The 24,884-nt window shown below is 39.4% G+C and overlaps 20 non-coding genes across 20 annotated transcripts; all 20 read left to right on the top strand.

Moving 5' to 3' along the window:
- Positions 1–18: 18 nt before the first annotated feature.
- On the top strand, positions 19–90 carry TRNAQ-UUG (transfer RNA glutamine (anticodon UUG)). The gene has a single exon. It is a non-coding gene; the product is annotated as a tRNA-Gln (tRNA).
- A 672-nt stretch (positions 91–762) lies between these two features.
- Positions 763–834, top strand: TRNAQ-UUG (transfer RNA glutamine (anticodon UUG)). Its single transcript has one exon. It is a non-coding gene; the product is annotated as a tRNA-Gln (tRNA).
- A 671-nt stretch (positions 835–1,505) lies between these two features.
- On the top strand, positions 1,506–1,577 carry TRNAQ-UUG (transfer RNA glutamine (anticodon UUG)). The gene has a single exon. It is a non-coding gene; the product is annotated as a tRNA-Gln (tRNA).
- A 669-nt stretch (positions 1,578–2,246) lies between these two features.
- On the top strand, positions 2,247–2,318 carry TRNAQ-CUG (transfer RNA glutamine (anticodon CUG)). The gene has a single exon. It is a non-coding gene; the product is annotated as a tRNA-Gln (tRNA).
- Positions 2,319–4,850: 2,532 nt separating this feature from the next.
- On the top strand, positions 4,851–4,922 carry TRNAQ-UUG (transfer RNA glutamine (anticodon UUG)). Its single transcript has one exon. It is a non-coding gene; the product is annotated as a tRNA-Gln (tRNA).
- Positions 4,923–5,591: 669 nt separating this feature from the next.
- Positions 5,592–5,663, top strand: TRNAQ-CUG (transfer RNA glutamine (anticodon CUG)). Its single transcript has one exon. It is a non-coding gene; the product is annotated as a tRNA-Gln (tRNA).
- Positions 5,664–7,076: 1,413 nt separating this feature from the next.
- On the top strand, positions 7,077–7,148 carry TRNAQ-UUG (transfer RNA glutamine (anticodon UUG)). Its single transcript has one exon. It is a non-coding gene; the product is annotated as a tRNA-Gln (tRNA).
- Positions 7,149–7,817: 669 nt separating this feature from the next.
- Positions 7,818–7,889, top strand: TRNAQ-CUG (transfer RNA glutamine (anticodon CUG)). Its single transcript has one exon. It is a non-coding gene; the product is annotated as a tRNA-Gln (tRNA).
- Positions 7,890–9,305: 1,416 nt separating this feature from the next.
- Positions 9,306–9,377, top strand: TRNAQ-UUG (transfer RNA glutamine (anticodon UUG)). The gene has a single exon. It is a non-coding gene; the product is annotated as a tRNA-Gln (tRNA).
- A 1,413-nt stretch (positions 9,378–10,790) lies between these two features.
- TRNAQ-UUG (transfer RNA glutamine (anticodon UUG)) lies at positions 10,791–10,862 on the top strand. Its single transcript has one exon. It is a non-coding gene; the product is annotated as a tRNA-Gln (tRNA).
- A 669-nt stretch (positions 10,863–11,531) lies between these two features.
- On the top strand, positions 11,532–11,603 carry TRNAQ-UUG (transfer RNA glutamine (anticodon UUG)). Its single transcript has one exon. It is a non-coding gene; the product is annotated as a tRNA-Gln (tRNA).
- A 1,043-nt stretch (positions 11,604–12,646) lies between these two features.
- TRNAQ-UUG (transfer RNA glutamine (anticodon UUG)) lies at positions 12,647–12,718 on the top strand. The gene has a single exon. It is a non-coding gene; the product is annotated as a tRNA-Gln (tRNA).
- A 672-nt stretch (positions 12,719–13,390) lies between these two features.
- Positions 13,391–13,462, top strand: TRNAQ-UUG (transfer RNA glutamine (anticodon UUG)). Its single transcript has one exon. It is a non-coding gene; the product is annotated as a tRNA-Gln (tRNA).
- Positions 13,463–14,506: 1,044 nt separating this feature from the next.
- Positions 14,507–14,578, top strand: TRNAQ-UUG (transfer RNA glutamine (anticodon UUG)). The gene has a single exon. It is a non-coding gene; the product is annotated as a tRNA-Gln (tRNA).
- A 672-nt stretch (positions 14,579–15,250) lies between these two features.
- On the top strand, positions 15,251–15,322 carry TRNAQ-UUG (transfer RNA glutamine (anticodon UUG)). Its single transcript has one exon. It is a non-coding gene; the product is annotated as a tRNA-Gln (tRNA).
- A 300-nt stretch (positions 15,323–15,622) lies between these two features.
- TRNAQ-CUG (transfer RNA glutamine (anticodon CUG)) lies at positions 15,623–15,694 on the top strand. Its single transcript has one exon. It is a non-coding gene; the product is annotated as a tRNA-Gln (tRNA).
- A 2,158-nt stretch (positions 15,695–17,852) lies between these two features.
- On the top strand, positions 17,853–17,927 carry TRNAP-CGG (transfer RNA proline (anticodon CGG)). The gene has a single exon. It is a non-coding gene; the product is annotated as a tRNA-Pro (tRNA).
- A 1,781-nt stretch (positions 17,928–19,708) lies between these two features.
- On the top strand, positions 19,709–19,783 carry TRNAP-CGG (transfer RNA proline (anticodon CGG)). The gene has a single exon. It is a non-coding gene; the product is annotated as a tRNA-Pro (tRNA).
- A 1,785-nt stretch (positions 19,784–21,568) lies between these two features.
- TRNAP-CGG (transfer RNA proline (anticodon CGG)) lies at positions 21,569–21,640 on the top strand. The gene has a single exon. It is a non-coding gene; the product is annotated as a tRNA-Pro (tRNA).
- A 2,160-nt stretch (positions 21,641–23,800) lies between these two features.
- TRNAP-CGG (transfer RNA proline (anticodon CGG)) lies at positions 23,801–23,875 on the top strand. The gene has a single exon. It is a non-coding gene; the product is annotated as a tRNA-Pro (tRNA).
- The last annotated feature ends 1,009 nt before the right edge of the window (positions 23,876–24,884 follow it).

The raw sequence follows: 24,884 nt of genomic DNA, 5'->3' as shown, positions 1-24,884 counted from the left end.
TTGGAAAGAAGTATTACAGGTCCTATGGTGTAATGGTTAGCACTCTGGACTTTGAATCCAGCGATCCGAGTTCAAATCTCGGTAGCACCTTTGTTTATTTTGGTATGATATATCGCCGAGATAAACATCGATATATACACACTTGCGGCGCAGGAGGAATGCGACGTGCCCTCACGCCAATCTGTAATAAATCCTTCCTTAAAATCATCATCAGATCGCAGTTCCTAAAACAGTAATACCATTCATGATATCAATGCGTGAGAAGGTGTCAATGTCTGAGTGACGCACAGGTATTCGAATTGCATCGGTCATCTCAGTTGAAAGGATTTTTATCTTTCTGAGTAATGTTTGTTTTCACCATAGAAATGTATATTGGAAAGAAGTATTACAAGTCCTATGGTGTAATGATCAGCAATCTGGACTTTGAATCCAGCGATCCGAGTTCAAATCTCTGTAGGACCTTCGTTTATTTTGGTATGATATATCGCCGAGATAAATATCGATATATACAAACTTGCGGCGCAGGAGGAATGCGACGTGCCCTCACGCCAATCTGTAATAAATCCTTCCTTAAAATCATCATCTGATGGCAGTTGCTAAAACAATAATACCATTCTTGATAATAATGCGTGAGAAGGTGTCAATGTCTGAGTGACGCACATGTATTCCAATTGCATCGGTCATCTCAGTTGAAAGGATTATTATCTTTCTGAGTAATGTTTGTTTTCACCATAGAAACGTATATTCGAAAGAAGTATTACAGGTCCTATGGTGTAATGGTTAGCACTCTGGACTTTGAATCCAGCGATCCGAGTTCAAATCTCGGTAGGACTTTCTTTTATTTTGGTATGATATGTCGCCGAGATAAATATCGATATATACAAACTTGCGGCGCAGGAGGAATGCGACGTGCCCTCACGCCAATCTGTAATATATCCTACCTTAAAATCATCATCTGATGGCAGTTGCTAAAACAATAATACCATTCATGATAATAATGCGTGAGAAGGTGTCAATGTCTGAATGACGCACAGGTATTCGAAATTCATCGGTCATCTCAGTTGAAAGGATTTTTATCTTTCTGAGTAATGTTTGTTTTCACCATAGAAATGTATATTGGCAGGAAGTATTACACGCCCTATGGTGTAATGGTTAGTACTCTGGACTTTAAATCCAGCGATCCGAGTTCAAATCTCGGTAGGATCTTCTTTTATTTTGGTATGATATATCGCCGAGATAAACATCGATATATACAAACTTGCGGCGCAGGTGGAATGCGACGTGCCCTCACGCCAATCTGTAATAAATCTTCCTTTAAATCATCATCTGATGGCAGTTGCTAAAACAATAATACCATTCATGATATCAATACGTGAGAAAGTGTCAATGTCTGAGTGACGCACAGGTATTCGAAATGCATCGGTCATCGCAGTTGAAAGTATTTTAATCATTCTGAGTAATGTTTGTTTTCACCATAGAAACGTATATTGGAAAGAAGTATTACAGGTCCTATGGTGTAATGGTTAGCAGTCTGGACTTTGAATCCAGCGATCCGAGTTCAAATCTCGGTAGGACCTTCGTTTATTTTGATATGATATATCGCCGAGATAAACATCGATTTATACACACTTGCGGCGCAGGAGGAATTCGACGTGCCCTCACGCCAATCTGTAAAAAATCCTGCCTTAAAATCATCATCTGATGGCAGTTCCTAAAACAATAATACCATTCATGATATCAATGCGTGAGAAGGTGTCAATGTCTGAGTGACGCACATGTATTCGAATTGCATCGTTCATCTCAGTTGAAAGGATTTTTATCTTTCTGAGTAATGTTTGTTTTCACCATAGAAATGTATATTGGCAGGAAGTATTACAGGCCCTATGGTGTAATGGTTAGTACTCTGGACTTTAAATCCAGCGACCCAAGTTCAAATCTCGGTAGGATCTTCGTTTATTTTGGTATGATATATCCCCGAGGAAAACATCGATATATATAAACTTGCGGCGCAGGAGGAATGCGACGTGCCCTCACGCCAATCTGTAATAAATCCTTCCTTAAAATCATCATATGATGGCAGTTGCTAAAACAATAATACCTTTCATGATATCAATGCGTGAGACGGTGTCAATGTCTGAGTGACGCACAGGTATTCGAATTGCATCGGTCATCTCAGTTGAAAAGATTTTTATCTTTCTGAGTAATGTTTGTTTTCACCATAGAAATGTATATTGATAAGTATTACAGGTCCTATTGTGTAATGGTTAGCACTCTGGACTCTGAATCCAGCGATCCGAGTTCAAATCTCGGTAGGACCTTCGTTTATTTTGGTATGATATATCGCCGAGATAAACATCGATATATACACACTTGCGGCGCAGGAGGAATGCGACGTGCCCTCGCGCCAATCTGTAATAAATCCTTCCTTAAAATCATCATCTGATCGCAGTTCCTAAAACAGTAATACCATTCATGATATCAATGCGTGAGAAGGTGTCAATGTCTGAGTGACGCACAGGTATTCGAATTGCATCGGTCATCTCAGTTGAAAGGATTTTTATCTTTCTGAGTAATGTTTGTTTTCACCATAGAAATGTATATTGGAAGGAAGTATTACAAGTCCTATGGTGTAATGATCAGCAATCTGGACTTTGAATCCAGCGATCCGAGTTCAAATCTCTGTAGGACCTTCGTTTATTTTGGTATGATATATCGCCGAGATAAATATCGATATATACACACTTGCGGCGCAGGAGGAATGCGACGTGCCCTCACGCCAATCTGTAATAAATCCTTCCTAAAAATCATCATCTGAGGGCAGTTGCTAAAACAATAATACCATTCATGATATCAATGCGTGAGATGGTGTCAATGTCTGAGTGACGCACATGTATTCGAAATGCATCGGTCATCTCAGTTGAAAGGATTTTTATCTTTCTGAGTAATGTTTGTTTTCACCATCGAAATGTATAAAGGAAGGAAGTATTACAGGTCCTACTGTGTAATGGTTAGTACTCTGGACTTTGAATCCAGCGATCCGATTTCAAATCTCGTTAGGACCTTCGTTTATTTTGATATGATATATCGCCGAGATAAACATCGATATATACAAACTTGCGGCGCAGGAGGAATGTGACGTGCCCTCACTCCAATCTGTAATAAATCCTTCTTAAAAATCATCATCTGAGGGCAGTTGCTAAAACAAGAATACCATTCATGATATCAATGCGTGAGAAGGTGTCAATGTCTGAGTGACGCACAGGTATTCGAAATGCATCGGTCATCGCAGTTGAAAGTATTTTAATCATTCTGAGTAATGTTTGTTTTCACCATAGAAACGTATATTGGAAAGAAGTATTACAGGTCCTATGGTGTAATGATCAGCAATCTGGACTTTGAATCCAGCGATCCGAGTTCAAATCTCGGTAGGACCTTCGTTTATTTTGGTATGATATATCGCCGAGATAAACATCGATATATACACACTTGCGGCGCAGGAGGAATGCGACGTGCCCTCACGCCAATCTGTAATAAATCCTTCCTTAAAATCATCATCTGATCGCAGTTCCTAAAACAGTAATACCATTCATGATATCAATGCGTGAGACGGTGTCAATGTCTGAGTGACGCACAGGTATTCGAATTACATCGGTCATCTCAGTTGAAAGGATTTTTATCTTTCTGAGTAATGTTTGTTTTCACCATAGAAATGTATATTGGAAGGAAGTATTACTAGTCCTATGGTGTAATGATCAGCAATCTGGACTTTGAATCCAGCGATCCGAGTTCAAATCTCAGTAGGACCTTCGTTTATTTTGGTATGATATATCGCCGAGATAAATATCGATATATACAAACTTGCGGTGCAGGAGGAATGCGACGTGCCCTCACGCCAATCTGTAATAAATCCTTCCTTAAAATCATCATCTGATGGCAGTTGCTAAAACAATAATTCCATTCATGATAATAATGCGTGAGAAGGTGTCAATGTCTGAATGACGCACAGGTATTCGAAATTCATCGGTCATCTCAGTTGAAAGGATTTTTATCTTTCTGAGTAATGTTTGTTTTCACCATAGAAATGTATATTGGCAGGAAGTATTACAGGCCCTATGGTGTAATGGTTAGTACTCTGGACTTTAAATCCAGCGACCCGAGTTCAAATCTCGGTAGGATCTTCGGTTATTTTGGTATGATATATCGCCGAGATAAACATCGATATATACACACTTGCGGCGCAGGAGGAATGCGACGTGCCCTCACGCCAATCTGTAAAAAATCCTGCCTTAAAATCATCATCTGATGGCAGTTCCTAAAACAATAATACCATTCATGATATCAATGCGTGAGAAGGTGTCAATGTCTGAGTGACGCACATGTATTCGAATTGCATCGTTCATCTCAGTTGAAAGGATTTTTATCTTTCTGAGTAATGTTTGTTTTCACCATAGAAATGTATATTGGAAGGAAGTATTACTAGTCCTATGGTGTAATGATCAGCAATCTGGACTTTGAATCCAGCGATCCGAGTTCAAATCTCAGTAGGACCTTCGTTTATTTTGGTATGATATATCGCCGAGATAAATATCGATATATACAAACTTGCGGTGCAGGAGGAATGCGACGTGCCCTCACGCCAATCTGTAATAAATCCTTCCTTAAAATCATCATCTGATGGCAGTTGCTAAAACAATAATTCCATTCATGATAATAATGCGTGAGAAGGTGTCAATGTCTGAATGACGCACAGGTATTCGAAATTCATCGGTCATCGCAGTTGAAAGTATTTTAATCATTCTGAGTAATGTTTGTTTTCACCATAGAAACGTATATTGGAAAGAAGTATTACAGGTCCTATGGTGTAATGGTTAGCAGTCTGGACTTTGAATCCAGCGATCCGAGTTCAAATCTCGGTAGGACCTTCGTTTATTTTGATATGATATATCGCCGAGATAAACATCGATTTATACACACTTGCGGCGCAGGAGGAATTCGACGTGCCCTCACGCCAATCTGTAAAAAATCCTGCCTTAAAATCATCATCTGATGGCAGTTCCTAAAACAATAATACCATTCATGATATCAATGCGTGAGAAGGTGTCAATGTCTGAGTGACGCACATGTATTCGAATTGCATCGTTCATCTCAGTTGAAAGGATTTTTATCTTTCTGAGTAATGTTTGTTTTCACCATAGAAATGTATATTGGCAGGAAGTATTACAGGCCCTATGGTGTAATGGTTAGTACTCTGGACTTTAAATCCAGCGACCCAAGTTCAAATCTCGGTAGGATCTTCGTTTATTTTGGTATGATATATCCCCGAGGAAAACATCGATATATATAAACTTGCGGCGCAGGAGGAATGCGACGTGCCCTCACGCCAATCTGTAATAAATCCTTCCTTAAAATCATCATATGATGGCAGTTGCTAAAACAATAATACCTTTCATGATATCAATGCGTGAGACGGTGTCAATGTCTGAGTGACGCACAGGTATTCGAATTGCATCGGTCATCTCAGTTGAAAAGATTTTTATCTTTCTGAGTAATGTTTGTTTTCACCATAGAAATGTATATTGATAAGTATTACAGGTCCTATGGTGTAATGGTTAGCACTCTGGACTCTGAATCCAGCGATCCGAGTTCAAATCTCGGTAGGACCTTCGTTTATTTTGGTATGATATATCGCCGAGATAAACATCGATATATACACACTTGCGGCGCAGGAGGAATGCGACGTGCCCTCGCGCCAATCTGTAATAAATCCTTCCTTAAAATCATCATCTGATCGCAGTTCCTAAAACAGTAATACCATTCATGATATCAATGCGTGAGAAGGTGTCAATGTCTGAGTGACGCACAGGTATTCGAATTGCATCGGTCATCTCAGTTGAAAGGATTTTTATCTTTCTGAGTAATGTTTGTTTTCACCATAGAAATGTATATTGGAAGGAAGTATTACAAGTCCTATGGTGTAATGATCAGCAATCTGGACTTTGAATCCAGCGATCCGAGTTCAAATCTCTGTAGGACCTTCGTTTATTTTGGTATGATATATCGCCGAGATAAATATCGATATATACACACTTGCGGCGCAGGAGGAATGCGACGTGCCCTCACGCCAATCTGTAATAAATCCTTCCTAAAAATCATCATCTGAGGGCAGTTGCTAAAACAATAATACCATTCATGATATCAATGCGTGAGATGGTGTCAATGTCTGAGTGACGCACATGTATTCGAAATGCATCGGTCATCTCAGTTGAAAGGATTTTTATCTTTCTGAGTAATGTTTGTTTTCACCATAGAAATGTATATTGGCAGGAAGTATTACAGGCCCTATGGTGTAATGGTTAGTACTCTGGACTTTAAATCCAGCGACCCGAGTTCAAATCTCGGTAGGATCTTCGGTTATTTTGGTATGATATATCGCCGAGATAAACATCGATATATACACACTTGCGGCGCAGGAGGAATGCGACGTGCCCTCACGCCAATCTGTAAAAAATCCTGCCTTAAAATCATCATCTGATGGCAGTTCCTAAAACAATAATACCATTCATGATATCAATGCGTGAGAAGGTGTCAATGTCTGAGTGACGCACATGTATTCGAATTGCATCGTTCATCTCAGTTGAAAGGATTTTTATCTTTCTGAGTAATGTTTGTTTTCACCATAGAAATGTATATTGGAAGCAAGTATTACAGGTCCTATGGTGTAATGGTGAGCAATCTGGACTTTGAATCCAGCGATCTGAGTTCAAATCTCGGTAGTACCTTCGTTTATTTTGGTATGATATATCCCCGAGGTAAACATCGATATATATAAACTTGCGGCGCAGGAGGAATGCGACGTGCCCTCACGCCAATCTGTAATAAATCCTTCCTTAAAATCAACATCTGATGGCAGTTGCTAAAACAATAATACCTTTCATGATATCAATGCGTGAGACGGTGTCAATGTCTGAGTGACGCACAGGTATTCGAATTGCATCGGTCATCTCAGTTGAAAGGATTTTTATCTTTCTGAGTAATGTTTGTTTTCACCATAGAAATGTATATTGATAAGTATTACAGGTCCTATGGTGTAATGGTTAGCACTCTGGACTTTGAATCCAGCGATCCGAGTTCAAATCTCTGTAGGACCTTCGTTTATTTTGGTATGATATATCGCCGAGATAAATATCGATATATACAAACTTGCGGCGCAGGAGGAATGCGACGTGCCCTCACGCCAATCTGTAATAAATCCTTCCTTAAAATCATCATCTGATGGCAGTTGCTAAAACAATAATACCATTCATGATATTAATGCGTGAGAAGGTGTCAATGTCTGAATGACGCACAGGTATTCGAAATTCATCGGTCATCTCAGTTGAAAGGATTTTTATCTTTCTGAGTAATGTTTGTTTTCACCATAGAAATGTATATTGGCAGGAAGTATTACAGGCCCTATGGTGTAATGGTTAGTACTCTGGACTTTAAATCCAGCGATCCGAGTTCAAATCTCAGTGGGACTTTCGGTTATTTTGGTATGATATATCGCCGAGATAAACATCGATATATACAAACTTGCGGCGCAGGAGGAATGCGACGTGCCCTCACGCCAATCTGTAATAAATCCTTCCTAAAAATCATCATCTGAGGGCAGTTGCTAAAACAATAATACCATTCATGATATCAATGCGTGAGACGGTGTCAATGTCTGAGTGACGCACAGGTATTCGAATTGCATCGGTCATCTCAGTTGAAAAGATTTTTATCTTTCTGAGTAATGTTTGTTTTCACCATAGAAATGTATATTGATAAGTATTACAGGTCCTATGGTGTTATGGTTAGCACTCTGGACTCTGAATCCAGCGATCCGAGTTCAAATCTCGGTAGGACCTTCGTTTATTTTGGTATGATATATCGCCGAGATAAACATCGATATATACATACTTGCGGCGCAGGAGGAATGCGACGTGCCCTCACGCCAATCTGTAAAAAATCCTGCCTTAAAATCATCATCTGATGGCAGTTCCTAAAACAATAATACCATTCATGATATCAATGCGTGAGAAGGTGTCAATGTCTGAGTGACGCACATGTATTCGAATTGCATCGTTCATCTCAGTTGAAAGGATTTTTATCTTTCTGAGTAATGTTTGTTTTCACCATAGAAATGTATATTGGCAGGAAGTATTACAGGCCCTATGGTGTAATGGTTAGTACTCTGGACTTTAAATCCAGCGACCCGAGTTCAAATCTCGGTAGGATCTTCGTTTATTTTGGTATGATATATCCCCGAGGAAAACATCGATATATATAAACTTGCGGCGCAGGAGGAATGCGACGTGCCCTCACGCCAATCTGTAATAAATCCTTCCTTAAAATCATCATATGATGGCAGATGCTAAAACAATAATACCTTTCATGATATCAATGCGTGAGACGGTGTCAATGTCTGAGTGACGCACAGGTATTCGAATTGCATCGGTCATCTCAGTTGAAAAGATTTTTATCTTTCTGAGTAATGTTTGTTTTCACCATAGAAATGTATATTGGAAGGAAGTATTACAAGTCCTATGGTGTAATGATCAGCAATCTGGACTTTGAATCCAGCGATCCGAGTTCAAAACTCTGTAGGACCTTCGTTTAATTTGGTATGATATATCGCCGAGATAAATATCGATATATACACACTTGCGGCGCAGGAGGAATGCGACGTGCCCTCACGCCAATCTGTAATAAATCCTTCCTAAAAATCATCATCTGAGGGCAGTTGCTAAAACAATAATACCATTCATGATATCAATGCGTGAGATGGTGTCAATGTCTGAGTGACGCACATGTATTCGAAATGCATCGGTCATCTCAGTTGAAAGGATTTTTATCTTTCTGAGTAATGTTTGTTTTCACCATCGAAATGTATAAAGGAAGGAAGTATTACAGGTCCTACTGTGTAATGGTTAGTACTCTGGACTTTGAATCCAGCGATCCGATTTCAAATCTCGTTAGGACCTTCGTTTATTTTGATATGATATATCGCCGAGATAAACATCGATATATACAAACTTGCGGCGCAGGAGGAATGTGACGTGCCCTCACTCCAATCTGTAATAAATCCTTCTTAAAAATCATCATCTGAGGGCAGTTGCTAAAACAAGAATACCATTCTTGATATCAATGCGTGAGAAGGTGTCAATGTCTGAGTGACGCACAGGTATTCGAAATGCATCGGTCATCGCAGTTGAAAGTATTTTAATCATTCTGAGTAATGTTTGTTTTCACCATAGAAACGTATATTGGAAAGAAGTATTACAGGTCCTATGGTGTAATGGTTAGCACTCTGGACTTTGAATCCAGCGATCCGAGTTCAAATCTCGGTAGGACCTTCGTTTATTTTGGTATGATATATCGCCGAGATAAACATCGATATATACACACTTGCGGCGCAGGAGGAATGCGACGTGCCCTCACGCCAATCTGTAATAAATCCTTCCTTAAAATCATCATCTGATCGCAGTTCCTAAAACAGTAATACCATTCATGATATCAATGCGTGAGACGGTGTCAATGTCTGAGTGACGCACAGGTATTCGAATTGCATCGGTCATCTCAGTTGAAAGGATTTTTATCTTTCTGAGTAATGTTTGTTTTCACCATAGAAATGTATATTGGAAGGAAGTATTACAAGTCCTATGGTGTAATGATCAGCAATCTGGACTTTGAATCCAGCGATCCGAGTTCAAATCTCAGTAGGACCTTCGTTTATTTTGGTATGATATATCGCCGAGATAAATATCGATATATACAAACTTGCGGTGCAGGAGGAATGCGACGTGCCCTCACGCCAATCTGTAATAAATCCTTCCTTAAAATCATCATCTGATGGCAGTTGCTAAAACAATAATTCCATTCATGATAATAATGCGTGAGAAGGTGTCAATGTCTGAATGACGCACAGGTATTCGAAATTCATCGGTCATCTCAGTTGAAAGGATTTTTATCTTTCTGAGTAATGTTTGTTTTCACCATAGAAATGTATATTGGCAGGAAGTATTACAGGCCCTATTCTATAATGGTTAGTACTCTGGACTTTAAATCCAGCGACCCGAGTTCAAATCTCGGTAGGATCTTCGTTTATTTTGGTATGATATATCGCCGAGATAAACATCGATATATACACACTTGCGGCGCAGGAGGAATGCGACGTGCCCTCACGCCAATCTGTAAAAAATCCTGCCTTAAAATCATCATCTGATGGCAGTTCCTAAAACAATAATACCATTCATGATATCAATGCGTGAGAAGGTGTCAATGTCTGAGTGACGCACATGTATTCGAATTGCATCGTTCATCTCAGTTGAAAGGATTTTTATCTTTCTGAGTAATGTTTGTTTTCACCATAGAAATGTATATTGGAAGCAAGTATTACAGGTCCTATGGTGTAATGGTGAGCAATCTGGACTTTGAATCCAGCGATCTGAGTTCAAATCTCGGTAGTACCTTCGTTTATTTTGGTATGATATATCCCCGAGGTAAACATCGATATATATAAACTTGCGGCGCAGGAGGAATGCGACGTGCCCTCACGCCAATCTGTAATAAATCCTTCCTTAAAATCATCATCTGATGGCAGTTGCTAAAACAATAATACCTTTCATGATATCAATGCGTGAGACGGTGTCAATGTCTGAGTGACGCACAGGTATTCGAATTGCATCGGTCATCTCAGTTGAAAGGATTTTTATCTTTCTGAGTAATGTTTGTTTTCACCATAGAAATGTATATTGATAAGTATTACAGGTCCTATGGTGTAATGGTTAGCACTCTGGACTTTGAATCCAGCGATCCGAGTTCAAATCTCTGTAGGACCTTCGTTTATTTTGGTATGATATATCGCCGAGATAAACATCGATATATACAAACTTGCGGCGCAGGAGGAATGCGACGTGCCCTCACGCCAATCTGTAATAAATCCTTCCTTAAAATCATCATCTGATGGCAGTTGCTAAAACAATAATACCTTTCATGATATCAATGCGTGAGAAGGTGTCAATGTCTGAGTGACGCACAGGTATTCGAATTGCATCGTTCATCTCAGTTGAAAGGATTTTTATCTTTCTGAGTAATGTTTGTTTTCACCATAGAAATGTATATTGGAAGCAAGTATTACAGGTCCTATGGTGTAATGGTGAGCAATCTGGACTTTGAATCCAGCGATCTGAGTTCAAATCTCGGTAGTACCTTCGTTTATTTTGGTATGATATATCCCCGAGGTAAACATCGATATATATAAACTTGCGGCGCAGGAGGAATGCGACGTGCCCTCACGCCAATCTGTAATAAATCCTTCCTTAAAATCATCATCTGATGGCAGTTGCTAAAACAATAATACCTTTCATGATATCAATGCGTGAGACGGTGTCAATGTCTGAGTGACGCACAGGTATTCGAATTGCATCGGTCATCTCAGTTGAAAGGATTTTTATCTTTCTGAGTAATGTTTGTTTTCACCATAGAAATGTATATTGATAAGTATTACAGGTCCTATGGTGTAATGGTTAGCACTCTGGACTTTGAATCCAGCGATCCGAGTTCAAATCTCTGTAGGACCTTCGTTTATTTTGGTATGATATATCGCCGAGATAAACATCGATATATACAAACTTGCGGCGCAGGAGGAATGCGACGTGCCCTCACGCCAATCTGTAATAAATCCTTCCTTAAAATCATCATCTGATGGCAGTTGCTAAAACAATAATACCATTCATGATATTAATGCGTGAGAAGGTGTCAATGTCTGAATGACGCACAGGTATTCGAAATTCATCGGTCATCTCAGTTGAAAGGATTTTTATCTTTCTGAGTAATGTTTGTTTTCACCATAGAAATGTATATTGGCAGGAAGTATTACAGGCCCTATGGTGTAATGGTTAGTACTCTGGACTTTAAATCCAGCGATCCGAGTTCAAATCTCGGTAGGATTTTCGTTTATTTTGGTATGATATATCGCCGAGATAAACATCGATATATACAAACTTGCGGCGCAGGAGGAATGCGACGTGCCCTCACGCCAATCTGTAATAAATCCTTCCTTAAAATCATCATCTGATGGCAGTTGCTAAAACAATAATACCATTCATGATATCAATGCGTGAGACGGTGTCAATGTCTGAGTGACGCACAGGTATTCGAATTGCATCGGTCATCTCAGTTGAAAGGAATTTTATCTTTCTGAGTAATGTTTGTTTTCACCATGGAAATGTATATTGGAAGGAAGTATTACAGGCCCTATGGTGTAGTGGTTAGCACTTTGGACTTTGAATCCAGCGATCCGAGTTCAAATCTCAGTGGGACTTTCGGTTATTTTGGTATGATATATCGCCGAGATAAACATCGATATATACAAACTTGCGGCGCAGGAGGAATGCGACGTGCCCTCACGCCAATCTGTAATAAATCCTTCCTTAAAATCATCATCTGATGGCAGTTGCTAAAACAATAATACCATTCATGATATCAATGCGTGAGAAGGTGTCAATGTCTGAGTGACGCACAGGTATTCGAATTGCATCGGTCATCTCAGTTGAAAGGATTTTTATCTTTCTGAGTAATGTTTGTTTTCACCATAAAACGTATATTGAAAGGAAGTATTACAGGTCCTATGGTGTAATGGTTAGCACTCTGGACTTTGAATCCAGCCATCCGAGTTCAAATCTCGGTAGGACCTTCGTTTATTTTGGTATGATATATCGCCGAGATAAACATCGATATATACACACTTGCGGCGCAGGAGGAATGCGACGTGCCCTCACGCCAATCTGTAAAAAATCCTGCCTTAAAATCATCATCTGATGGCAGTTGCTAAAACAATAATACCATTCATGATATCAATACGTGAGAAGGTGTCAATGTCTGAGTGACGCACAGGTATTCGAAATGCATCGGTCATCGCAGTTGAAAGTATTTTAATCATTCTGAGTAATGTTTGTTTTCACCATAGAAACGTATATTGGAAAGAAGTATTACAGGTCCTACTGTGTAATGGTTAGTACTCTGGACTTTGAATCCAGCGATCCGATTTCAAATCTCGTTAGGACCTTCGTTTATTTTGATATGATATATCGCCGAGATAAACATCGATATATACAAACTTGCGGCGCAGGAGGAATGTGACGTGCCCTCACTCCAATCTGTAATAAATCCTTCTTAAAAATCATCATCTGAGGGCAGTTGCTAAAACAAGAATACCATTCATGATATCAATGCGTGAGAAGGTGTCAATGTCTGAGTGACGCACAGGTATTCGAAATGCATCGGTCATCGCAGTTGAAAGTATTTTAATCATTCTGAGTAATGTTTGTTTTCACCATAGAAACGTATATTGGAAAGAAGTATTACAGGTCCTATGGTGTAATGGTTAGCACTCTGGACTTTGAATCCAGCGATCCGAGTTCAAATCTCGGTAGGACCTTCGTTTATTTTGGTATGATATATCGCCGAGATAAACATCGATATATACACACTTGCGGCGCAGGAGGAATGCGACGTGCCCTCACGCCAATCTGTAATAAATCCTTCCTTAAAATCATCATCTGATCGCAGTTCCTAAAACAGTAATACCATTCATGATATCAATGCGTGAGACGGTGTCAATGTCTGAGTGACGCACAGGTATTCGAATTGCATCGGTCATCTCAGTTGAAAGGATTTTTATCTTTCTGAGTAATGTTTGTTTTCACCATAGAAATGTATATTGGAAAGAAGTATTACAAGTCCTATGGTGTAATGATCAGCAATCTGGACTTTGAATCCAGCGATCCGAGTTCAAATCTCAGAAGGACCTTCCTTTATTTTGGTATGATATATCGCCGAGATAAATATCGATATATACAAACTTGCGGTGCAGGAGGAATGCGACGTGCCCTCACGCCAATCTGTAATAAATCCTTCCTTAAAATCATCATCTGATGGCAGTTGCTAAAACAATAATTCCATTCATGATAACAATGCGTGAGAAGGTGTCAATGTCTGAATGACGCACAGGTATTCGAAATTCATCGGTCATCTCAGTTGAAAGGATTTTTATCTTTCTGAGTAATGTTTGTTTTTACCATAGAAATGTATATTGGCAGGAAGTATTACAGGCCCTATGGTGTAATGGTTAGTACTCTGGACTTTAAATCCAGCGACCCGAGTTCAAATCTCGGTAGGATCTTCGTTTATTTTGGTATGATATATCGCCGAGATAAACATCGATATATACACACTTGCGGCGCATGAGGAATGCGACGTGCCCTCACGCCAATCTGTAATAAATCCTTCCTTAAAATCATCATCTGATCGCAGTTCCTAAAACAGTAATACCATTCATGATATCAATGCGTGAGAAGGTGTCAATGTCTGAGTGACGCACAGGTATTCCAATTGCATCGGTCATCTCAGTTGAAAAGATTATTATCTTTCTGAGTAATGTTTGTTTTCACCATAGAAACGTATATTCGAAAGAATTATTACAGGTCCTATGGTGTAATGGTTAGCACTCTGGACTTTGAATCCAGCGATCCGAGTTCAAATCTCGGTAGGACCTTCATTTATTTTGGTATGATATATCGCCGAGATAAACATCGATTTATACACACTTGCGGCGCAGGAGGAATTCGACGTGCCCTCACGCCAATCTGTAAAAAATCCTGCCTTAAAATCATCATCTGATGGCAGTTCCTAAAACAATAATACCATTCATGATATCAATGCGTGAGAAGGTGTCAATGTCTGAGTGACGCACATGTATTCGAATTGCATCGTTCATCTCAGTTGAAAGGATTTTTATCTTTCTGAGTAATGTTTGTTTTCACCATAGAAATGTATATTGGCAGGAAGTATTACAGGCCCTATGGTGTAATGGTTAGTACTCTGGACTTTAACTCCAGCGACCCGAGTTCAAATCTCGGTAGGATCTTCGTTTATTTTGGTATGATATATCCCCGAGGAAAACATCGATATATATAAACTTGCGGCGCAGGAGGAATGCGACGTGCCCTCACGCCAATCTGTAATAAATCCTTCCTTAAAATCGTCATCTGATGGCACTTGCTAAAACAATAATAATTTTCATGATATCAATGCGTGAGACGGTGTCAATGTCTGAGTGACGCACAGGTATTCGAATTGCATAGTTCATCTCAGTTGAAAGGATTTTTATTTTTCTGAGTAATGTTTGTTTTCACCATAGAAATGTATATTGGAAGGAAGTATTACATGTCCTATGGTGTAATGGTGAGCACTCTGGACTTTGAATCCAGTGATCCGAGTTCAAATCTCGGTAGGACCTTCGTTTATTTTGGTATGATATATCCCCGAGGTAAACATCGATATATACAAACTTGCGGGGCAGGAGGAATGCGACGTGCCCTCACGCCAATCTGTAATAAATCCTTCCTTAAAATCATCATCTGATGGCACTTGCTAAAACAATAATACCATTCATGATATCAATGCGTGAGAAGGTGTCAATGTCTGAGTGACGCACATGTATTCGAATTGCATCGTTCATCTCAGTTGAAAGGATTTTTATCTTTCTAAGTAATGTTTGTTTTCACCATAGAAATGTATATTGGAAGGAAGTATTACAGGTCCTATGGTGTAATGGTTAGCATTCTGGACTCTGAATCCAGCGATCCGAGTTCAAATCTCGGTAGGACCTTCGTTTATTTTGGTATAATATATCGCCTCGATAAACATCGATATATACAAACTTGCGGCGCAGGAGGAATGCGACGTGCCCTCACGCCAATCTGTAATAAATCCTTCCTTAAAATCATCATCTGATGGCAGTTCCTAAAACAATAATACCATTCATGATATCAATGCGTGAGACGGTGTCAATGTCTGAGTGACGCACAGGTATTCGAATTGCATCGGTCATCTCAGTTGAAAGGAATTTTATCTTTCTGAGTAATGTTTGTTTTCACCATAGAAATGTATATTGGAAGGAAGTATTACAGGCTCTACGTGTAATGGTTAGCACTCTGGACTCTGAATCCAGCGATCCGAGTTCAAATCTCGGTAGGACATTCGTTTTTTTGGTATGATATATCGTCGAGTTAAACATCGATATATACAAACTTGCGGCGCAGGAGGAATGCGACGTGCCCTCACTCCAATCTGTAATAAATCCTTCCTAAAAATCATCATCTGAGGGCAGTTGCTAAAACAATAATACCATTCATGATATCAATGCGTGAGATGGTGTCAATGTCTGAGTGACGCACATGTATTCGAAATGCATTGGTCATCTCAGTTGAAAGGATTTTTATCTTTCTGAGTAATGTTTGTTTTCACCATAGAAATGTATAAAGGAAGGAAGTATTACAGGTCCTACTGTGTAATGGTTAGCACTTTGGACTTTGAATCCAGCGATCCGATTTCAAATCTCGTTAGGACCTTCGTTTATTTTGATATGATATATCGCCGAGATAAACATCGATATATACAAACTTGCGGCGCAGGAGGAATGTGACGTGCCCTCACTCCAATCTGTAATAAATCCTTCTTAAAAATCATCATCTGAGGGCAGTTGCTAAAACAAGAATACCATTCATGATATCAATGCGTGAGAAGGTGTCAATGTCTGAGTGACGCACATGTATTCGAATTGCATCGGTCATCTCAGTTGAAAGGATTTTTATCTTTCTGAGTAATATTTGTTTTCACCATAGAAATGTATATTGGCAGTAAGTATTACAGGCCCTATGGTGTAATGGTTAGTACTCTGGACATTAAATCCAGCGATCCGACTTCAAATCTCGGTAGGATCTTCGTTTATTTTGGTATGATATATCGCCGAGATAAACATCGATATATACAAACTTGCGACGCAGGAGGAATGCGACGTGCCCTCACGCCAATCTGTAATAAATCCTTCCTTAAAATCATCATCTGATGGCAGTTCCTAAAACAATAATACCATTCATGATATCAATGCGTGAGAAGGTGTCAATGTCTGAGTGACGCACATGTATTCGAATTGCATAGTTCATCTCAGTTGAAAGGATTTTTATTTTTCTGAGTAATGTTTGTTTTCACCATAGAAATGTATATTAGAAGGAAGTATTACAGGCCCTATGGTGTAATGGTGAGCACCCTGGACTTTGAATCCAGTGATCCGAGTTCAAATCTCGGTAGTACCTTCGTTTATTTTGGTATGATATATCTCCGAGGTAATCATCGATATATACAAACTTGCGGCGCAGGAGGAATGCGACGTGCCCTCACGCCAATCTGTAATAAATCCTTCCTTAAAATCATCATCTGATGGCACTTGCTAAAACAATAATACTTTTCATGATATCAATGCGTGAGAAGGTGTCAATGTCTGAGTGACGCACAGGTATTCGAATTGCATCGGTCATCTCAGTTGAAAGGATTTTTATCTTTCTGAGTAATGTTTGTTTTCACCATAGAAATGTATATTGGCAGGAAGTATTACAGGCCCTATGGTGTAATGGTTAGTACTCTGGACTTTAAATCCAGCGATCCGAGTTCAAATCTCGGTAGGATATTCGTTTATTTTGGTATGATATATCGCCGAGATAAACATCGATATATACAAACTTGCGGCGCAGGAGGAATGCGACGTGCCCTCACGCCAATCTGTAATAAATCCTTCCTTAAAATCATCATCTGATGGCAGTTCCTAAAACAATAATACCATTCATGATATCAATGCGTGAGACGGTGTCAATGTCTGAGTGACGCACAGGTATTCGAATTGCATCGTTCATCTCAGTTGAATGGAATTTTATCTTTCTGAGTAATGTTTGTTTTCACCATAGAAATGTATATTGGAAGGAAGTATTACAGGCTCTATGGTGTAATGGTTAGCACTCTGGACTCGGAATCCAGCGATCCGAGTTCAAATCTCGGTAGGACATTCGTTTTTTTGGTATGATATATCGTCGAGTTAAACATCGATATATACAAACTTGCGGCGCAGGAGGAATGCGACGTGCCCTCACTCCAATCTGTAATAAATCCTTCCTAAAAATCATCATCTGAGGGCAGTTGCTAAAACAATAATACCATTCATGATATCAATGCGTGAGATGGTGTCAATGTCTGAGTGACGCACAGGTATTCGAAATGCATCGTTCATCTCAGTTGAATGGAATTTTATTTTTCTGAGTAATGTTTGTTTTCACCATAGAAATGTATATTGGAAGGATGTATTACAGGTCCTACTGTGTAATGGTTAGCACTCTGGACTTTGAATCCAGCGATCCGAGTTCAAATCTCGGTAGTACTTTCGTTTATTTTGGTATGATATATCTCCGAGGTAATCATCGATATATACAAACTTGCGGCGCAGGAGGAATGCGACGTGCCCTCACGCCAATCTGTAATAAATCCTTCCTTAAAATCATCATCTGATGGCACTTGCTAAAACAATAATACTTTTCATGATATCAATGCGTGAGAAGGTGTCAATGTCTGAGTGACGCACAGGTATTCGAATTGCATCGGTCATCTCAGTTGAAAGGATTTTTATCTTTCTGAGTAATGTTTGTTTTCACCATAGAAATGTATATTGAAAAGTATTACAGGTCCTATGGTGTAATTGTTAGCATTCTGGACTCTGAACCCAGCGATCCGAGTTCAAATCTCGGTAGGACCTTCGTTTATTTTGATATAATATATCGCCTCGATAAACATCGATATATACAAACTTGCGGCGCAGGAGGAATGCGACGTGCCCTCACGCCAATCTGTAATAAATCCTTCCTTAAAATCATCATCTGATGGCAGTTCCTAAAACAGTAATACCATTCATGATATCAATGCGTGAGAAGGTGTCAATGTCTGAATGACGCACAGGTATTCGAATTGCATCGGTCATCTCAGTTGAAAGGATTTTTATCTTTCTGAGTAATGTTTGTTTTCACCATAGAAATGTATATTGGAAGGAAGTATTACAAGTCCTATGGTGTAATGGTCAGCACTCTGGACTTTGAATCCAGCGATCCGAGTTCAAATCTCTGTAGGACCTTCGTTTATTTTGGTATGATATATCGCCGAGATAAATATCGATATATACAAACTTGCGGCGCAGGAGGAATGCGACGTGCCCTCACGCCAATCTGTAATAAATCCTTCCTTAAAATCATCATCTAATGGCAGTTGCTAAAACAATAATACCATTCATGATATTAACGCGTGAGAAGGTGTCAATGTGTGAATGACGCACAGGTATTCGAAATTCATCGGTCATCTCAGTTGAAAGGATTTTTATCTTTCTGAGTAATGTTTGTTTTCACCATAGAAATGTATATTGGCAGGAAGTATTACAGGCCCTATGGTGTAATGGTTAGTACTCTGGACTTTAAATCCAGCGATCCGAGTTCAAATCTCGGTAGGATATTCGTTTATTTTGGTATGATATATCGCCGAGATAAACATCGATATATACAAACTTGCGGCGCAGGAGGAATGCGACGTGCCCTCACGCCAATCTGTAATAAATCCTTCCTTAAAATCATCATCTGATGGCAGTTCCTAAAACAATAATACCATTCATGATATCAATGCGTGAGACGGTGTCAATGTCTGAGTGACGCACAGGTATTCGAATTGCATCGTTCATCTCAGTTGAATGGAATTTTATCTTTCTGAGTAATGTTTGTTTTCACCATAGAAATGTATATTGGAAGGAAGTATTACAGGCTCTATGGTGTAATGGTTAGCACTCTGGACTCGGAATCCAGCGATCCGAGTTCAAATCTCGGTAGGACATTCGTTTTTTTGGTATGATATATCGTCGAGTTAAACATCGATATATACAAACTTGCGGCGCAGGAGGAATGCGACGTGCCCTCACTCCAATCTGTAATAAATCCTTCCTAAAAATCATCATCTGAGGGCAGTTGCTAAAACAATAATACCATTCATGATATCAATGCGTGAGATGGTGTCAATGTCTGAGTGACGCACATGTATTCGAAATGCATCGGTCATCTCAGTTGAAAGGTTTTTTATCTTTCTGAGTAATGTTTGTTTTCACCATAGAAATGTATAAAGGAAGGATGTATTACAGGTCCTACTGTGTAATGGTTAGCACTCTGGACTTTGAATCCAGCGATCCGATTTCAAATCTCGTTAGGACCTTCGTTTATTTTGATATGATATATCGCCGAGATAAACATCGATATATACAAACTTGCGGCGCAGGAGGAATGCGACGTGCCCTCACGCCAATCTGTAATAAATCCTTCCTTAAAATCATCATCTGATGGCAGTTGCTAAAAACAATAATACCATTCATGATATTAATGCGTGAGAAGGTGTCAATGTCTGAATGACGCACAGGTATTCGAAATTCATCGGTCATCTCAGTTGAATGGATTTTTATCTTTCTGAGTAATGTTTGTTTTCACCATAGAAATGTATATTGGCAGTAAGTATTACAGGCCCTATGGTGTAATGGTTAGTACTCTGGACATTAAATCCAGCGATCCGACTTCAAATCTCGGTAGGATCTTCGTTTATTTTGGTATGATATATCGCCGAGGTAAACATCGATATATACAAACTTGCGGCGCAGGAGGAATGCGACGTGCCCTCACGCCAATCTGTAATAAATCCTTCCTTAAAATCATCATCTGATGGCAGTTCCTAAAACAGTAATACCATTCATGATATCAATGCGTGAGAAGGTGTCAATGTCTGAATGACGCACAGGTATTCGAATTGCATCGGTCATCTCAGTTGAAAGGATTTTTATCTTTCTGAGTAATGTTTGTTTTCACCATAGAAATGTATATTGGAAGGAAGTATTACAAGTCCTATGGTGTAATGGTCAGCACTCTGGACTTTGAATCCAGCGATCCGAGTTCAAATCTCTGTAGGACCTTCGTTTATTTTGGTATGATATATCGCCGAGATAAATATCGATATATACAAACTTGCGGCGCAGGAGGAATGCGACGTGCCCTCACGCCAATCTGTAATAAATCCTTCCTTAAAATCATCATCTAATGGCAGTTGCTAAAACAATAATACCATTCATGATATTAACGCGTGAGAAGGTGTCAATGTGTGAATGACGCACAGGTATTCGAAATTCATCGGTCATCTCAGTTGAAAGGATTTTTATCTTTCTGAGTAATGTTTGTTTTCACCATAGAAATGTATATTGGCAGGAAGTATTACAGGCCCTATGGTGTAATGGTTAGTACTCTGGACTTTAAATCCAGCGATCCGAGTTCAAATCTCGGTAGGATATTCGTTTATTTTGGTATGATATATCGCCGAGATAAACATCGATATATACAAACTTGCGGCGCAGGAGGAATGCGACGTGCCCTCACGCCAATCTGTAATAAATCCTTCCTTAAAATCATCATCTGATGGCAGTTCCTAAAACAATAATACCATTCATGATATCAATGCGTGAGACGGTGTCAATGTCTGAGTGACGCACAGGTATTCGAATTGCATCGTTCATCTCAGTTGAATGGAATTTTATCTTTCTGAGTAATGTTTGTTTTCACCATAGAAATGTATATTGGAAGGAAGTATTACAGGCTCTATGGTGTAATGGTTAGCACTCTGGACTCGGAATCCAGCGATCCGAGTTCAAATCTCGGTAGGACATTCTCTTTTTTGGTATGATATATCGTCGAGTTAAACATCGATATATACAAACTTGCGGCGCAGGAGGAATGCGACGTGCCCTCACTCCAATCTGTAATAAATCCATCCTAAAAATCATCATCTGAGGGCAGTTGCTAAAACAATAATACCATTCATGATATCAATGCGTGAGATGGTGTCAATGTCTGAGTGACGCACATGTATTCGAAATGCATCGGTCATCTCAGTTGAAAGGTTTTTTATCTTTCTGAGTAATGTTTGTTTTCACCATAGAAATGTATAAAGGAAGGATGTATTACAGGTCCTACTGTGTAATGGTTAGCACTCTGGACTTTGAATCCAGCGATCCGATTTCAAATCTCGTTAGGACCTTCGTTTATTTTGATATGATATATCGCCGAGATAAACATCGATATATACAAACTTGCGGCGCAGGAGGAATGCGACGTGCCCTCACGCCAATCTGTAATAAATCCTTCCTTAAAATCATCATCTGATGGCAGTTGCTAAAAACAATAATACCATTCATGATATTAATGCGTGAGAAGGTGTCAATGTCTGAATGACGCACAGGTATTCGAAATTCATCGGTCATCTCAGTTGAATGGATTTTTATCTTTCTGAGTAATGTTTGTTTTCACCATAGAAATGTATATTGGCAGTAAGTATTACAGGCCCTATGGTGTAATGGTTAGTACTCTGGACATTAAATCCAGCGATCCGACTTCAAATCTCGGTAGGACCTTCGTTTATTTTGGTATGATATATCGCCGAGATAAACATCGATATATACAAACTTGCGGCGCAGGAGGAATGCGACGTGCCCTCACGCCAATCTGTAATAAATCCTTCCTTAAAATCATCATCTGATGGCAGTTCCTAAAACAATAATACCATTCATGATATCAATGCATGAGAAGGTGTCAATGTCTGAGTGACGCTCATGTATTCGAATTGCATAGTTCATCTCAGTTGAAAGGTTTTTTATCTTTCTGAGTAATGTTTGTTTTCACCATAGAAATGTATAAAGGAAGGATGTATTACAGGTCCTACTGTGTAATGGTTAGCACTCTGGACTCTGAACCCAGCGATCCGAGTTCAAATCTCGGTAGGACCTTCGTTTATTTTGGTATAATATATCGCCTCGATAAACATCGATATATACAAACTTGCGGCGCAGGAGGAATGCGACGTGCCCTCACGCCAATCTGTAATAAATCCTTCCTTAAAATCATCATCTGATGGCAGTTCCTAAAACAGTAATACCATTCATGATATCAATGCGTGAGAAGGTGTCGATGTCTGAATGACGCACAGGTATTCGAATTGCATCGGTCATCTCAGTTGAAAGGATTTTTATCTTTCTGAGTAATGTTTGTTTTCACCATAGAAATGTATATTGGAAGGAAGTATTACAAGTCCTATGGTGTAATGGTCAGCACTCTGGACTTTGAATCCAGCGATCCGAGTTCAAATCGCTGTAGGACATTCGTTTATTTTGGTATGATATATCGCCGAGATAAATATCGATATATACAAACTTGCGGCGCAGGAGGAATGCGACGTGCCCTCACGCCAATCTGTAATAAATCCTTCCTTAAAATCATCATCTAATGGCAGTTGCTAAAACAATAATACCATTCATGATATTAACGCGTGAGAAGGTGTCAATGTCTGAATGACGCACAGGTATTCGAAATTCATCGGTCATCTCAGTTGAAAGGATTTTTATCTTTCTGAGTAATGTTTGTTTTCACCATAGAAATGTATATTGGCAGGAAGTATTACAGGCCCTATGGTGTAATGGTTAGTACTCTGGACTTTAAATCCAGCGATCCGAGTTCAAATCTCGGTAGGATATTCGTTTATTTTGGTATGATATATCGCCGAGATAAACATCGATATATACAAACTTGCGGCGCAGGAGGAATGCGACGTGCCCTCACGCCAATCTGTAATAAATCCTTCCTTAAAATCATCATCTGATGGCAGTTCCTAAAACAATAATACCATTCATGATATCAATGCGTGAGACGGTGTCAATGTCTGAGTGACGCACAGGTATTCGAATTGCATCGTTCATCTCAGTTGAATGGAATTTTATCTTTCTGAGTAATGTTTGTTTTCACCATAGAAATGTATATTGGAAGGAAGTATTACAGGCTCTATGGTGTAATGGTTAGCACTCTGGACTCGGAATCCAGCGATCCGAGTTCAAATCTCGGTAGGACATTCGTTTTTTTGGTATGATATATCGTCGAGTTAAACATCGATATATACAAACTTGCGGCGCAGGAGGAATGCGACGAGCCCTCACTCCAATCTGTAATAAATCCTTCCTAAAAATCATCATCTGAGGGCAGTTGCTAAAACAATAATACCATTCATGATATCAATGCGTGAGATGGTGTCAATGTCTGAGTGACGCACATGTATTCGAAATGCATCGGTCATCTCAGTTGAAAGGTTTTTTATCTTTCTGAGTAATGTTTGTTTTCACCATAGAAATGTATAAAGGAAGGATGTATTACAGGTCCTACTGTGTAATGGTTAGCACTCTGGACTTTGAATCCAGCGATCCGATTTCAAATCTCGTTAGGACCTTCGTTTATTTTGATATGATATATCGCCGAGATAAACATCGATATATACAAACTTGCGGCGCAGGAGGAATGCGACGTGCCCTCACGCCAATCTGTAATAAATCCTTCCTTAAAATCATCATCTGATGGCAGTTGCTAAAAACAATAATACCATTCATGATATTAATGCGTGAGAAGGTGTCAATGTCTGAATGACGCACAGGTATTCGAAATTCATCGGTCATCTCAGTTGAATGGATTTTTATCTTTCTGAGTAATGTTTGTTTTCACCATAGAAATGTATATTGGCAGTAAGTATTACAGGCCCTATGGTGTAATGGTTAGTACTCTGGACATTAAATCCAGCGATCCGACTTCAAATCTCGGTAGGATCTTCGTTTATTTTGGTATGATATATCGCCGAGATAAACATCGATATATACAAACTTGCGGCGCAGGAGGAATGCGACGTGCCCTCACGCCAATCTGTAATAAATCCTTCCTTAAAATCATCATCTGATGGCAGTTCCTAAAACAATAATACCATTCATGATATCAATGCATGAGAAGGTGTCAATGTCTGAGTGACGCTCATGTATTCGAATTGCATAGTTCATCTCAGTTGAAAGGATTTTTATTTTTCTGAGTAATGTTTGTTTTCAC

The sequence above is a fragment of the Saccoglossus kowalevskii genome, chromosome 11, assembly GCF_978046115.1.
Source record: "Saccoglossus kowalevskii chromosome 11, keSacKowa6.1, whole genome shotgun sequence".
NCBI lineage: Eukaryota > Metazoa > Hemichordata > Enteropneusta > Harrimaniidae > Saccoglossus > Saccoglossus kowalevskii.
The sequence above is the reverse complement of the archived record's forward strand: the minus strand, read 5'-3'. Positions and strand labels throughout refer to the sequence as shown.